Source organism: Rhinoderma darwinii, chromosome 3 (genome assembly GCF_050947455.1).
Source record: "Rhinoderma darwinii isolate aRhiDar2 chromosome 3, aRhiDar2.hap1, whole genome shotgun sequence".
Lineage (NCBI taxonomy): Eukaryota > Metazoa > Chordata > Amphibia > Anura > Rhinodermatidae > Rhinoderma > Rhinoderma darwinii.
Genome location: NC_134689.1, coordinates 108,004,622 through 108,020,437, shown reverse-complemented (window position 1 = coordinate 108,020,437; position 15,816 = coordinate 108,004,622). Strand labels below are relative to the sequence as shown.

Below are 15,816 nucleotides of genomic sequence, written 5' to 3'. Positions count from 1 at the left end.
ACCAGGGTGGCCGAGCGGTCTAAGGCGTTGGACATAAAAATCCAATCGGCGTAAAAGCCGTCGTGGGTTCGAATCCCACCCCAGGTAAACTTTTAAACATTGTTTTATTATTTTTTTACAGTAAATTTACCCAGCAATTTTATGTGTTTATACAAAAAGAACAAAATGAGCTTTTATTCAAATAATTTGTGAATAACGTATTCAGATATAACCCTGGTCATGCCTTGGTTACAGCGAGCACCAATCACAATCATTATTCAAAATGTAACCCGGTCATGCGCACAGTTATACTTATAGTTTCAGAAAACCGCAGAAAACATGTTCGGACGCTTTCCAGGCATGTCAGGGCATGTTTCTGTTCAATGAACACGCCCACAACTCGGTACGCACCAATCACAACACGGCTTCAGTGCCCACCAATCACATTCATTCTATGGGAATGAACACGCCCACAATTCCGTATGCACCAATCACCGCATGGCTTCAGCGCGCACCAATCACAATCCTTCTAAGTACGCGTCATATGATGCTGTTCCGGAAGAGGCGGGGTTCACCCACCGGAACCGGAGGGGTGTGGTCTGTGGTACACCGGTTCCGGAAGAGGCGTGTCACTGAACCGGAAGCGTGTCACTGAACCGGAAGGGCGTGGTCTGGGGGCGTCAGTTCCGGAAGAGGCGTGGCCCTAAACCGGAAGGGCGTGGTCTGGGGACACCCCGGAACCGGAAGGGCGTGTACCGGAACCGGAAGGTGTGTCCCTAAAGGGAACCGGAACCGGAACCTAGGTGTGTCCCTAAAGGGGTGTGTCGACGCCCCTAAAGGGGCGGGCCGTTGTCAGCCACACCCTAGCCACGCCCCGAAAGGGTGTGTCAACGCCCCTAAAGGGGCGTGTCAACGTCGAACACGTCATAAACACCAACGCCAACGTTAGTCACGCCCAACCACGCCCCTAAAGGGGCGTTCCAACGTTAACCACGCCCTAACCACGCCCCTAAAGGGGCGTGTCACCTGTCAAAACTAGTTTGACGACTTATGTAGCTCTATACTACTTCTGTTGACCACAACTGGGACACTCCCACGCAGTTAGAATTCCACCGTCGCCATTATAGGGCGGTGGCTGGACACGTTCTTTGTAATACACATATTTGATGATTTTACCCTTTCTGTCTCTTATTTCTTGCTCAGTAAACTTGTCTTTAGTTATGGCTATGGCTGTTCTTTGCCAAGCTAATGCTTCATCTAACTTTCCTTCGTCACTTAATCTTCCCTCTATAAATATGCCACATATGTGCATAACTTTCTTACTATTTTCTACATTCTTCTTGCCTTCTCTTTCTGCTACTACCTGTTTGGCTGTCAGTTCTTTTTTTTTTTTGTTCCCTGCGTTGCCTAAGAGCTGCAGCCCATCTGCCTTCTCTTTTTTTTTTTTTTAACACATTAAACATACTGTTCTATATCTAACACCGTCCTGAGAATGAAACCTTATTCTCGATGTTTCTGAACACAATTATAACTGACTGTCTGTCTCTGTCGTCTTAATGGTATCAAACTATACCCTGCGACTAATTGTCTCTGTCGTCTTAATGGTATCAAACTATACCCTGCGACTAATTGAATTATTACACTTATACCTGTCGTCTTAAAGGTATCAAACTATACCCTGCGACTAATTGAATTATTACACTTATACCTGTCGTCTTAATGGTATCAAACTATACCCTGCGACTAATTGATTACACTTATACTTATCACCTATGCCGGCGAGACGCGACTATCTATACTATGATTCTTGGAGCCACACAGCGGGTTAACTCTCTGTCGCTGAGAGTGTGGCCGGGATCGACTCCAAATACCTCGGTATCTTATCACCTGCTCACTCTCCCACACGGATAAGAGCCAATATTCATAAACATGAACTTAACCTTACCGTGTTTTATTTGAAGCTGATCAGACTTCCTGGGAGCGTGGCTGGCGATTCGATGTTGAGGCGTCTGGGGGTCGTCGATCACGGACACGGCTTATCCCTCGAGTGTGGCCCCACGCCGGGCGCCAAAATGTTCGGGTACTAATCAGTCTCAACCGGCAGGGATAATACGCTGAGTTCGTACGAAAGGAATCACACCACACAGAGTCTGGTATAAAGCTCCTCACTCAGCATCAGGAGAGGCGTCACTGCTTTATTAGACACATTTGTTCTATATCTCCTTTCTCCTGGGGGTGGGTACATGTTATCACACTTTTATAAAAGCACGTATCACTGTAAGCCTCTTGTTACTTGTGTCATCCTTGGATAGGTTCACCCTTATCTGGTCCTTTAGATATGTCTTCATAGTTCCTAGTTCGTTCATACCAGGAAGTGACTTGTTATTTTATTAGTGCGTAGTCCCTGTTCAGGGGCCATCTTGCCACGTATACTTATCTAATCCTACTATTGCTTCATCACAATTATGTACACAACTCTATAGTCTATATTTTATTAAAGAAAGAAAATTATTATAAACATTAACTTCTGTCCACTCCATCCTTCACAATACTGTTACTGAATACCCCCATACTGTTACTGAATAATACCCCATAATGTTACTGAATAATACCGCCACACCATAACCACATAGTGACTGAATAATACACCCATACTGTTACTGAATAATACCCCCGTACTGTTACTGAATAATATCCCCATACAGTTACTGAATAATACCCCCATACTGTCACGGAATAATACCCCCATACAGTTACTGAATAATACCTCCATATTGTTACTGAATAATACCCCCATACTGTTACTGAATAATACCCCCATACTGTTACTGAATAATACCCCCATACTGTTACTGAATAATACCCCCATACTGTTACTGAATAATACCCCCATACTGTTACTGAATAATACCCCCATACTGTTACTGAATAATACCCCCATACTGTTACTGAATAATACCTCCATACGGTTACTGAATAATACCCCCATACTGTTACTGAATAATACCCCCATACTGTTACTGAATAATACCTTTATACTATTACTGAATAATACTTCCATACGGTTACTGAATAAAACTACCAAACCATGATCACATATTACTACAACATAGTGTCAGAAAAAACCCACCATACTGTTCGTGAATAAATTACACTATATATAGACCAATATTACCACCATATAGTGACCTTATAGAGGTAGATGCCAGTTATACACAAGATATCTGCAGACCATATAAGTGATTACAGTATAGTTATATCGAGTGACTATTGTGGCAAATGTAAGTTTTTAAAATTTTTATACTGCTTTTTTTTTGGTAGGTTCCGCTGGAGCGTTTGGACTACGTCGTAGATTCATTGGACTACTCCGATGATCTACTTTTTTAAAAAAAAATTAAATGGTGAAAGAGGGTTGCAAGGGGGAGTTTAGATTTCAATAAAAGTTTTTCTTATGTCTGTTTTTTTTTAATACTTTATTATGGCCTTGGTAATGGCTGTTGTCTGATTGAGAGCGTCCATTACTAAGAAGGGGCTTCGTGTTAGCCAGTAAAAAGGCTATCACTAACCCCTATTATTACCCCGGTTCTCACTGCCGCGAGGGGAGTACGATCCAGTACCCGACCATCTGAAGCGACGGTAAGGGTATGTTCACACGCTAGCTGTGATTTACGGCTGAAATGACAGCCTGTTTTCAGAAGAAAACAGCTGCCTCGTTTCAGCCGTAAAAGCTCCTCCTCGTAATATACGAGGCGTCTGTGACGCTCGTATATCTTGAGCTGTGCTTCATTGAGTTCAATAATTAATATAAAAAAAAAACAAAAAACAGCTGGGATTTGAACCATCAACCTTCCATGTATAAGGCAGACAAGCTAACCACTACACTATAGAAGCTGTCATAGACAATACCTGTGAAACTGTAGTAGTTGAGGGTTTATTCACTCTCTCCTGTCTGCTGCGTGTGGGTGGTGACTGGTCAGAGACTCATAGTCAGACTGAATGCCGCAGCTGCTGCATGCAGTGTGCACTGGGAGTGACTGTGAGACTCACCAGTCACAGCCCTGATTGTATCTTTCCCACGCTAATTAAGCACAGGAAAGCTACAAAGCCAGGAGTATACTGCAAGGGGGGGGGGGGTCAGTGCGTTTTACTGACAGCAGAGGGCTCTATAGGGGGGAATTATCCCCCCACCATAGAGCCCTGACTAGTTACTATACTGAAAGGTTTGGGGGGTCTGAGCATCTGACTGACTGCTCTAAAGGGGGGGGCAGAATCCCCCCCTATAGAGCTCTCTGCAGTAAGTCAGACAGACGCTCAGTCCCTCCCCCACCCACACTATTCCTTCCATTATAGTGATGTGAGGGCTCTATGGGGTGGATTATTCCAGCCCCATAGAGCCCTCTGCTGTCGGTAAAATGCCCAGACCCCCCCTTGCAGTATACTCACGTCACGGGTCCCGGTCCCAGCAAGGCAGGAACTTACCTCGTGCTGCTCGTTGCTCCTCCTGCAGACTTGCTCCTCTCTGGCTGCATGTGCTGTGTACAGCGTCAGAGAGGAGGAGGAGTGTTACAGACGTTCGGCACGTCTGCTATGTGCGTCTGCATGGCCCCTCCCCCCGGTCCAGTCCGTCCCGGGCTGAAAATGCCGCCCCCCCCCCCGTTTGGGTAGGTGGTGCCGCCTGAGGCCGTCGGCTCACCTGGCCTCATGGCAGATGCGGCACTGGTCATATAATGGTCAGGTATTGTGTTATTCCTCATATTCACACATATGACAGCTTATTCTGAAAAGTCACCTGAAAAGACAGGTACTCTTTAAATTTTGGAATTAGGATTTTGGGATAGAGTTCCTTTTTAATAGAACTTTTTCTTTTGATAAGTAATGATATTCAGATATATAATTTACATATTTTTGGAACTCAACAAAGGATATTCAGCTGATTTTGATTGCATTTTAATGTCTTTAAGCTGAGAAAATGTCAGCCATAGCGGTAGTCCATAAAATAAAACGCTCAGATATACAGCTTTGACTATAAATAACTCAAATGTTTCAGCAGTTGTTTTTACAGGAAATACCATTTCATACAAGTTGAGATTGTTATAATCATTTTATTAACTTTATGCATAACAGTTAAAAACGGCTATTACATTACGCAATCCAAGAGACAGCACATTCAGGATCACCTCCTAACATCTATCTATAAGATTAATGATGCTAAGGTCAGCTCAGATATTTAAGCAATATTTTCTCTCCTACCTCCATAAAATTGCATGTGTCATTGATGGACCCTGTCAAGGTTGAGATTAATTGTTTCTGCTTTTAACTACCTCTGCTAAGAATATTTAAAAGAGTTATGGTCCCTTTCTTCAGTAGTTTACACTTATTTATATTAATATATGTGGAGCATCTTGTCTAAATTACATTACATAAGTTTTTTGGCATTATGTAGAGAAAGATAAAAGTAACCATTAAATACAATAGGCTCGCTTTCATGTTAAAGGCATCAAAACTGCGTTAGTCAGCAGATATGAACTTACATGAAAGGAAAGCTCCACCTTTGATTAATATAATCTGTGTAGTAAGTAAATGCATTATATGATGGCTCTTTATTATTTTCTTTTGCTCTTTTTTTTTATTTATTTATGTTTTATTCGATTTTTACTGTACAGTGTGGAAAACAAAATCTCCTGCTGCTACCTGGATGCATTCTAGCTGTTGATGACTGATCCTATTATGGTTTTGTTTTTATTCTCTTTGTGTGACTCAGTGTATAGTGCTATTATATTCAAGGGTGCAGTGACTGACACTATGAGCAGTGGCATAACTAGAGTCCTGTGGGCCTCCAAAAAATGGAAACTCACCTAACCCCTTTCCCACAATGACCTGCTGCTGCCCGGCACAAAGACATCAGGCTGATGTCCTCAGATTCCTTATTAAGATTTAGTAGGCCACAGGACCAATGGCTCTCTGCTCCACCACAGTAAAGTAAGCTAAACTTGCACGGGGCACCCTCTGCGACCGCGATCTTTCGGCTCGGATTATGAGGACTTTGTGTTAGTATATAGGTGCAGGTGTGTTGAAAAAGCAAGAAACTGAAGACTTCTGAGCAGCAAACTGTGAGTATCTAAATGTAAATGTGTCATGGCTTTGGGGTATGTGGACCCACTAGGCCGCTGTGCCATAGCGGAGTAGCAACTAGCCAAACTACAGTCAATGAATGTCTTTAGAACTAGAGTACCTGTATAGAAATTCTGACAGACACGTGGCGTAGCAGACACTTTGGCGTAGCAGACACTTTGGCGTAGCAGACACCTTGGCTAGCAGATGATACTTGGTGTGGCACGAGGTACAGAGGATGAACTCGACTCCAACACTAGACTTCGCTCAGGAACAAGCACAATTACTGGATACGGGATACAGGATATGGGAACCCAGGATACAACTAAGGGACCATTTACAATAACGAACATTGGTAGACACAACAACGCTTAGGAACAGGAAGGAGGGCAGGACGGACATATGTAGGGAACGGTGCACAGAGAAAGGCTAGGGAGGCATATAGTGGTGCGTGCGCTGGCCCTGATGGGAGCATTACATGAATCCCCGGGAAGGGGGAGCAGGAAATACATAAGGTAATAGATGCTGGTGGCCGCTAGGAGAAACCAGATAGCAGTAAACGGCAGCCTCCAGAGCTACAAAGTGTTTATTCTCACTCTAACTGATTAGTATCATCTGAAGCAGAATGATACGTTGTATAATTATTTTTGGTGAAACAGCAACTCCTAGCATATCCTTACCATTGTTCAAGCCACACCTGACTTTACAAATGATGTTTGTACTGAGATGTACTTGCGCTGGTGCTGTATATACCTACTGAGCTTGGTTCTGGTGCAATATTTATGTACTGAGCTTTGTTCTGGTACTGTATATATTACTGAGCTTGATTGTGGTGCTATATTTTTGTACTGAGCTTAGTTCTAGTGCTGTATATATGTACTGAGCTTGGTTCTGGTGCTTTATATATGTACTGAGCTTGTTTCTGGTGCTGCATGAATGTATGAGCTTGTTTCTGGTTCTATATGTATGTTATGAGTTTGGTTCAGGTGCTGTATTTATGTACTGACCTTGGTTCTAAAACTGTATACATTTACTGAGCTTGGTTCTGGTACAGTATTTATGCATTGACATTTGTTCTGGTGCTGTGTTTATGTATTGAGCTTGTTTCTGGTGCTTTATTTATGTACCGAGCTTTGTTCTGGTGCTTTTTTTATGTTATGTACTTGTTTCTGGTACTGTAGTTATGCATGTAGCTTGGTTCTGGTACTGTATTTATGTACTGAGCTTTGTATAGGTGCTGTATGTATGAACTGAGCTTGGTTCTGGTGCTGTATAAATGTACTAAGATTTATACTGGTAATGTATTTATGAACTGAGATTTACTGTATTTTAGTACTAAGCTTGGATCCTTGTGCTGTACTTATGTACTGAGCTTGTTTCTGGTGCCATATTTTAGTACTGAGCTTGGTTCCTATGCTGTAATTATTTACTAAGTGTAACACCCGCGGCCGTGGAATGCTGGCATCCCCCTCTTACCAGCAACTGCAGGACTGTGTCTCTTTGCTGGCATTCCCCCCCCCCCCCGGGACGCCAGAGCGCTGTACCCTCTGCTTCCTCTCCCCGGCTGTCTCATAGGGTGCGCACGTGCGCTCATGCCAAGTCTTAAAGGGCCAGCACACACACCAGTAAATTTATCCCTAACCTATCCCTGAGCAGCCTGGCCTTTAAAATGAATCCTGCCTCTTTCCCCTGTGCTTGGGCAATGTTATGTATTTCCAGTGTTTGTCCTGCAAATGGTTCCCTAGCTGTATCCTGTATCCCGTATCCAGTATCCCGTATCTGTGTCCGTGCCAAATCAAGTGTCCAAGACGACTTCACCATCTGTGTCCGTGTCCTCGCCAAGTCCAGTGTCCGAAAACGACTTCTGTGTTCAAGACCAGTGTCTGAGACAGCTTCTGTGTTCATGTCCAGTGTCTGAGACGACTTCTGTGTTCAAGTCCAATCTCTGTGCCAAGTTCAGCGTCCATGAGAAATACAGTTCCTGTGTCCTGTATCCGATGCAAGTACAGTTATACAGTACAAGCCAGCTTCCGTTTATCTGGTACAATCCAGGTTCCGAAAGTCTGGCACATGCCAGCTTCCGATAGTCCGGCACAAGCCAGCTTCCGATAGTCCGGCACAAGCCAGCTTCCGATAGTCTGGCACCAACTTGCTTCTGATTATCCAGCACAAGCCAGCAATCCAGGTACTTTCGCCCTAGTGACTGTCATTGACATTTTATTTGACCAGCTGCTACTCCGCTACAGCGGAGGGGTCCAGTGGGTCCACATACACCACAGCCGTGACACTAAGCTTAGTTCTAGTGCCGTATTTATGTAAGTAGCTTGGTTCTGGTGCTGTATTTAAGTATAGTTAGGTCCAGAATTATTTGGACAGTGACACAATCTTCATGATTTGGGCTCTGCATGCCACCACATTGGATTTGAAATTAAATAACTGAGATGAAATTGAAGTATAGACTTTTGGGTTTATTTCAAGGGTTGAACAAAAATATCCTGTGAAACATTTAGGAATTGCAAACATTTTTCTACACAGCCTCTTCATTTCAGGGGCTCAAAAGTAATTGGAAAAATCACCATTACCATAAATAAAATGTTTTTTTTTTTTAATACTTTGTAGAGAATCCTTTGCAGGCAATTACTGTCTGAAGTCTGGAACCCATGGACATCACCAAACGCTTGGTTTCCTCCTTTCTGATGCTCTGCCAGGCCTTTACTGCAGCTGTCTTCAATTGTTGCTTGTTTGTGGGTCTTTCTGCCTTAAGTTTTTTCTTAAACAAGTGAAATGCATGCTCGATCGGGTTGAGATCTGGTGATTGACTTGGCCATTGCAGATTATTCCACTTCTTTGCCTTACAAAACTCCTGGGTTGCTTTCGCAGTATGTTTTGGGTCATTGTCCATCTGTATTGTGAAGCGACGTCCAATCAACCTTGCTGCATTTGGTTGAATCTGAGAAGAAAGTATATCCCTGAACACGTCAGAATTCATCCACTGCTACTGTCTACAGTCACATCATCAACAAACACTAGTAACCTTGTGCCTTTGGCAGCCATGCATGCCCATGCCATCACACTGCCTCCACCATGTTTTACAGAGGATGTGGTGTACTTTGGTTCATGAGCCGTTCCAAGCCTTCTCCATACAATCTTCCTCCCGTCATTCTGGTACAGGTTGATTTTAGTTTCATCTGTCCATGAATGCGGTTCCAGAACTTAACTGGCTTCTTTAGATATTGTTTGGCATAGTCTAAGCTGGCCTTTCTATTTTTAAGGCTGTTTAACGATTTGCACCGTGTGGTGAACCCTCTGTATTAATTCTCATGAAGTCTTCTCTTTATGGTAGACTTAGATACTGATACACCGGTTTCCAGGAGAGTGTTCTTCACTTGGGTAGATGTTGTGAAGGGTTTTTTTTTTTTACCATGGAAAGGATTCTGCGATCATCCGCCACTGTTGTCTTCCATTGGACGCCCAGGCCTTTTGGAGTTCACGAGATCACCAGTGCAGTCTTTTTTTTAAACAATGTACCAGTGGCCACTCCTAACATTTGTGCTATCTCTCTGATGGATTTCTTCATTTTTTTTCAGCCTAACGATAGTCTGTTTCATTTGCATTGAGAGCTCCTTTGACCTCATGTTGTGGGTTCACAGCAACAGCTTCCAAATGCAAATGCCACACCTGTAATCAACTCCAGACCTTTTATCTGCTTAATTGATGATGGATTAATGAGAGAATAGCCCATGCAGCCCATTAATTAGCTTTTGAGATAATTGTCCAATTACCTTTGGTCCCTTGAAAAAGAGGCAGCTACATAATAAAGAGTTGTAATTCCTAAACCCTTCCTCAAATTAGGATGTGAATACCCTCAAATTAAAGATGAGAGTCTGTACTTTAAGCCCATATTAATTATATAACTGTATATTCAATATGTTTTGTTAAACAGCTAAAACGCCAAAACTTGTGTAACTGTCCAAATAATTCTGGACCTAACTGTTTTTGGTGCTGTATTGATATAGGATATATTTATAAGGACAAAAATGGCAGGGCAGCTTGAATATATGCATGCCATAATACATTACCTGACAATGATTCCAAACATGCCCCTGTATGTTTATTCAGATGCAACAAAATCTATAAAATAAACTTTTAAAATGGCGCAGGCTGTATGCTAATTACCCTTTGAACAGTCATGGGGCAGTGCCACTATTGTGAAAAGTCATAAAGTCCCATTTTAAAAACCCACCTATTCACACTTGATTGACATCCACCTGGCCGTTCTATATCACTACCAGCCTCCTCCAACTCTCACGGATGGGCTGTTGCATTGAATTCCCTGGGCATGTGGAGTGCTGCAAGGTGTACTCTTCTCCAGCTTTATCACTGCAGAGCGCATGCATGGGAAGTACATTTCACCACACTGTGCATGCTTTGGGAGTACAAGGCAATGGTGCATCCACGATTGTTGGAGGAGGCTGGTAGTGAAAAAGAATGGACAGGGGATGTCAATCCAGGTCTTGGGGAGGTGCTATTACAATTTTCACCTCAGGCTACAAAAAAGCTGGAATGGCTCCTGGCTCTGGCTACTCCTTGACTTTTTGTAGTAAGACTGTTTTCAATAGAGTAATTCAAACCTTAATAAATAAATTACAAGAGATTTGCAAGCAATTTTCATGTTACTCAATGGAAGAAAAAAGTAGCTGCTACTTATTAAAATCGATGTAAAATCCCAGCAAGTAGTGATTAAAAAAGAAAAAAATTACTAGCAAATCGCTTGAATGTAATGATTTTAAAGATATTTTCAAGATCCTCAATGCATTCCCAAAGACAACAATTTCATTGCGATATTTTGTAGTGAGCTTTAAGTCTAGACCTAGACATTTTTTGTGCGATCCTAGTGATCTCTAAGATCGTAGAACAATCGCTATACATAGCTCCATGTTGGGATTTGGCCGCGTGTTTGGAAAAGCGTGGTACAAAACTGACCTATAGGACAACACGGAAATCACGGTTGCAAGTCTGTAACAGCGATATCCCATGACACAGGAAGTGTATATGTTGAAACTGCCGAATCCAGCAGTGTCTTGCAGACAAGTGCGCAGATGAAAGCCTCTCTTTGCCATAGTAACCAGGACTATATTAGGCTTCTGCTATGCATGTGCAAGTGTTGTTGCACCGTAGCAGCCTCCTCCTGTGTCAAGACTCTTCTGGAGTAGTTTATCGCTAGAGATAAATTGCTGGGAAAGTGTGTAGCCTGGCCTTAGGGCAGCTCAGCTCACAACACAAATACTTGATGCTCACTAATACAATAATGGGTACTTAACTGCTGGAGACGGGTCATCGAGCCAGAGATTTATTCTGGTTATATCTAAAACCTGGAAGGAATTTTTTTCACCAAAGATGAGTAAAATTGGAGTTTTCCTCATGGAATCAACATTGCAAGACAGTAGGTTGAACTAAATGGACTTATGTATGTTTTCAACCTTACAAACTATGTTCCCATATTGCTTAAATAGCTAAATAGTCTGACTAATATATGAATCATTTATTTTGTTTATAGTTTGTTGATGTTTGTTGATAGTTTCAGAAACAGATCCAGCTAGATTATATAGTCAATTTTTATTACATATCCACAGGGCCTATCTAGAACAGGGATCCCTACGACCATACTACCTTCTACCACTGTCGCTGGGCTCCAGTCATGGAGTTACGAGTTGACCGGGTTTTCCGGAAACTGCCGAGCGAGTTTTGCTATGCTTTCTTGGGAACTCCCATAGAAGTGAACAGAAATTATGGAAACAGCGTGGCACAAAATAATAAATTCATCATAATTAATTAGGTGTAGAATTTGTTTGTATATCAGTTTACCCTCATTACAGTATCTTGGATGTTTAATCAGGAACTGGTAAATCTTTATAAATCTGGACATCTCATAATGACTTCACAAGTGAAGTACTTTACTTTTGGAATTGAACATAGTGTGCACATTTTTCTAATTTATATGTATGAAACAAATTGAATAGATTGTTTGGAATATATATTGCAATTTAAATGGGTCACCACTATTTGTACATGAGTTTTCATTAGTCAAACTAAGCCACATGCTAATAAGGCTTTATGATGAGGAAGGAACATCAGTGAAAATTAAATAAAAAAACAAAAAAAACCCTGCAAGGCTTAGCTAACAAAAGCAACAAAAGCATTCAATATATTAATATACAGTAAATAGCCTATATATATATATATATATATATATATATATATATATATATATATATATATCTCCTGTAAATCATTGTGATAATATATTCAATATTATGGCGGACACATTTGTCATTTGTTATGGTCATATATAAATGAAAGTAAGTTCCAGCATAGTTAATATTAAAACGCAACTAATTTGAATGAACTTTAATTAATTTTTTCTATCACTTTTTACTTTGTGAAACCAGAAGTCCGTGTTTCTTGTTATCATGCAAAATGGAGGACAATGCTGGGCTCTGGAGAGCATTGTCTGATGCATCAGGTCCCGGGGCCACCTTTCAGAATTTACTAGTTTGGGTTATGTCCTCAACATCTTTATATAAGATGCTGCCTGCTCTGTAACATGGTGGCAAAAACAGAGCACCATTCTTACCTTGGATTAGTTCTTATGCCATCAATAGACAATGTATCCACAATACTGTGGTGCCCTCCAATATGGCTTACACACCTGGTCCCAGTTTTTGCTATCCTGGCTGGGATTTGTTTCTCTAAAAATTAGTCTTAGCCCAATTACACCTTCTAAAAGTCAGAAAGATCTCAAACTAAAAGGGTTTCTTTGGGGTTGCTAAAGAATAAAAGTGGTCTGGATGTGTGGGGGCAGGGTTGGCAATGACACTTCTAGAGTCAGTCCAGTTATAATGTCCAAAGTGGCTTTATATTTACTCACATTGAGCAAATAGCATATGCCAACAATACAAAAATAAATTCCTACTTGTCTGGGGTCTAACTAACATTACAAAAATAAATTCCTACTTGTCTGGAGTCTAACTAAACACAGGTTTTCTCACCTGTACATAAAGAAAGTCCAATAGTACATTATACAGGTTATCAGGCTTCCATGGATTCCCATGCTCTGACAATGGACTGCATAAATAGCCCAGTGAGCAAATCTGTGTTGACTTGGGAAAGGGCAAACCCTGTACTGGAGCGGGGAGGGATTGGCAAGTCCCTCTATAAATCTTATCTGCCATTCCATAGAAATCCAGGCCCGGAAAACAGACCTAACAAAGGCTTCAACAAATTATGTTTTGCTGAGAAACCCAACTTTCTGGGAAATACACTGCTTTAGTACTTTTCCAGCTACAGGCTTACAAAGGACAAAGTCGCTGTGGATCAACTACTGGCAGGGGGAAGAGGGATAACGTAAAAATGGCAATTCGGTACCATACTTGTTTTCTTTTATTTTCTTTCCTCTGCTCACCCCTTTTAAACCTCTTCTTTCTTCTCTATTTCCTACATATCCTTTTTTTCCACTACTTCCTGACTTTGGTAGCCACCATTTTATTTACCTGTACAGAAAACATATTTTCCACTTGCTCTTTTACTGAGTCAGTACGTACAGGTGCTTTGCCATATGTACAGAGCTATCCTCTAGGGAAAAAAAGCTCCTTACGTATAAATTTTGATGGAGCATGCCACGAAAAAAACGAAAAAAAAAAACTCCATATGCATTCATATAAAATCAGAGCCATATGGAGGTACCCCATGCACTTGAATGCTCAGTACAAAACAGACCCATAATATGACCATGTCCATGAAGCCTCATACATAATAATACTCAGAGAAGTTGTAAAGACAAAAATGTTTTTTGTTACTTCACTACTTATAAGATTATTTTAGTTCCATAGCCCTTCGCATTACTTCTCTTTGTTCACAAAAATGCCTTATTATTGTGGACTGATATGGTTTGTTGATGCATTTACAGTTGTTTTTTTTTACCTCAACTTAATGTTAAAAATCAATTAAAAAAAAAACATTGGAATTCCGTTGTGCCATGATTTATTCAAACTAAGAAGGTACGGATGAACCCATCTTTATCTTGACTTAGCGTGATATCACACAACAAAAGCCATTGAAAAGTAATTGAAAAAGTCAAGATAAAGGATCTTGCCACTGTTTTTAATGCGTTAAAAGTCAAGATAAAGACTACTACATCTGTTTGTACAAAATTTACAAGTGATGCGTGCCCAAGGATTTTACTCTGCTGATAATAAAGTGTATTTTGAGATACACAACTGCAAATCTATATAAAACATAGCTAATGATAAAAACAGAAATAATAAATAGGTATGTACTCCCACTATTTAAACCCATTCTTTGGCGCTGACCACACCTCTTCAACTTCCTGGTCACGCTCATGTTCCCATATGAACTGTAAAAAATAGGAACATAACAATCTTAAAATGCATTAAAAATAAATACATTCACCTGCATAGAGAGGTAAGCTGTTCCCCATAGATAATGAATACATCGATAATGAATACATAAAAAATGTGTTTGATCAACAATCATGTATAGATCTTACAAGATTTCATGTCACAGAGGTGATCAAATGTCCTCCCGAACTGGAGTAGACATATCTATGCCACTACTGTTACACCACCCAGGGGATTATCTTCTTATATCCATATTCAAGTAACCCCCGAACTTTGCTATATCAATCCCTTATGTCATCTACATTCTAATGCTATTATCCACTTTACACAGGACCTACCGCAGCTACAGGGCCTGTCTACATGATAAATACACATCAAAGCCGTTGTCCCATCAGGACAACTCCAGTCCATATTACATATTAGGGCATATTGAGGTCATAGAGGGTGCTCACCTCCTCTATGAGCCAGAGTGGACAGTAAGGGTATGTGCACACGATGAGAGGCTTTTACGTCTGAAAAGACAGACTGTTTTCAGGAGAAAAAAGCTGCCTCGTTTCAGACGTAAAAGCTCCTCCTCGCATTATGCGAGGCGTCTGTGACGCTCGTAAATCTTGAGCTGCTCTTCATTGACTTCAATGAAGAACAGCTCAAATTACGTTGCAAAGAAGTGCCCTGCAGTTCTTTGCCGTGGCAGTCAATTTACGCGTCGTCGTTTGACAGCTGTCAAACGACGATGCGTAAATGACAGGTCGTCTGCACAGTACGTCGGCAAACCCATTCAAATGAATGGGCAGATGTTTGCCGACGTATTGTAGCCCTATTTTAAGGCGTAAATCGAGGCATAATACGCCTCGTTTACGCCTGAAAATAGGTCGTGTGAACCCAGCCTAACTCTTGCTCTGGCTGACTTAAGCCATCCCTGCGGCCAGCTTGGGAGTTGGACGTTCAGTAATCAGCTGATTGCCATGACGGCTCTCAGATTAAAGGCCTTGTCTGTAATGACACAACATACACTGTAATTTTAGTTTTGTAAAGTTTGAAAGAGATTGAACACAAAGTTCTATTATGAACACTCTCAAGAAACTCCATACAGTGCAGAAATCCTCCACATGCTGAGCTTCACAACACAGCCAAATATTTTACTCTTATTCCCAACTTAAATTGAGTTCAATAGAAGTAATAAGTAGGTAGATGTATATCAGTATTCTGCTGAATTCTTTTGACAGAGAATGAAAAAGTTATGAGCATGTCAGGTGCACGACGTTGCAGGTTTGTCGTGGAAGAGATTGAACAGATATCAGGAGCTAGT

General features: G+C 41.3%; 1 non-coding gene across 1 annotated transcript; it reads left to right on the top strand.

Annotated features, from left to right (window-relative positions):
- TRNAL-UAA (transfer RNA leucine (anticodon UAA)) lies at nucleotides 1-87 on the top strand. The gene has a single exon. It is a non-coding gene; the product is annotated as a tRNA-Leu (tRNA).
- Nucleotides 88-15,816: the final 15,729 nt, after the last annotated feature.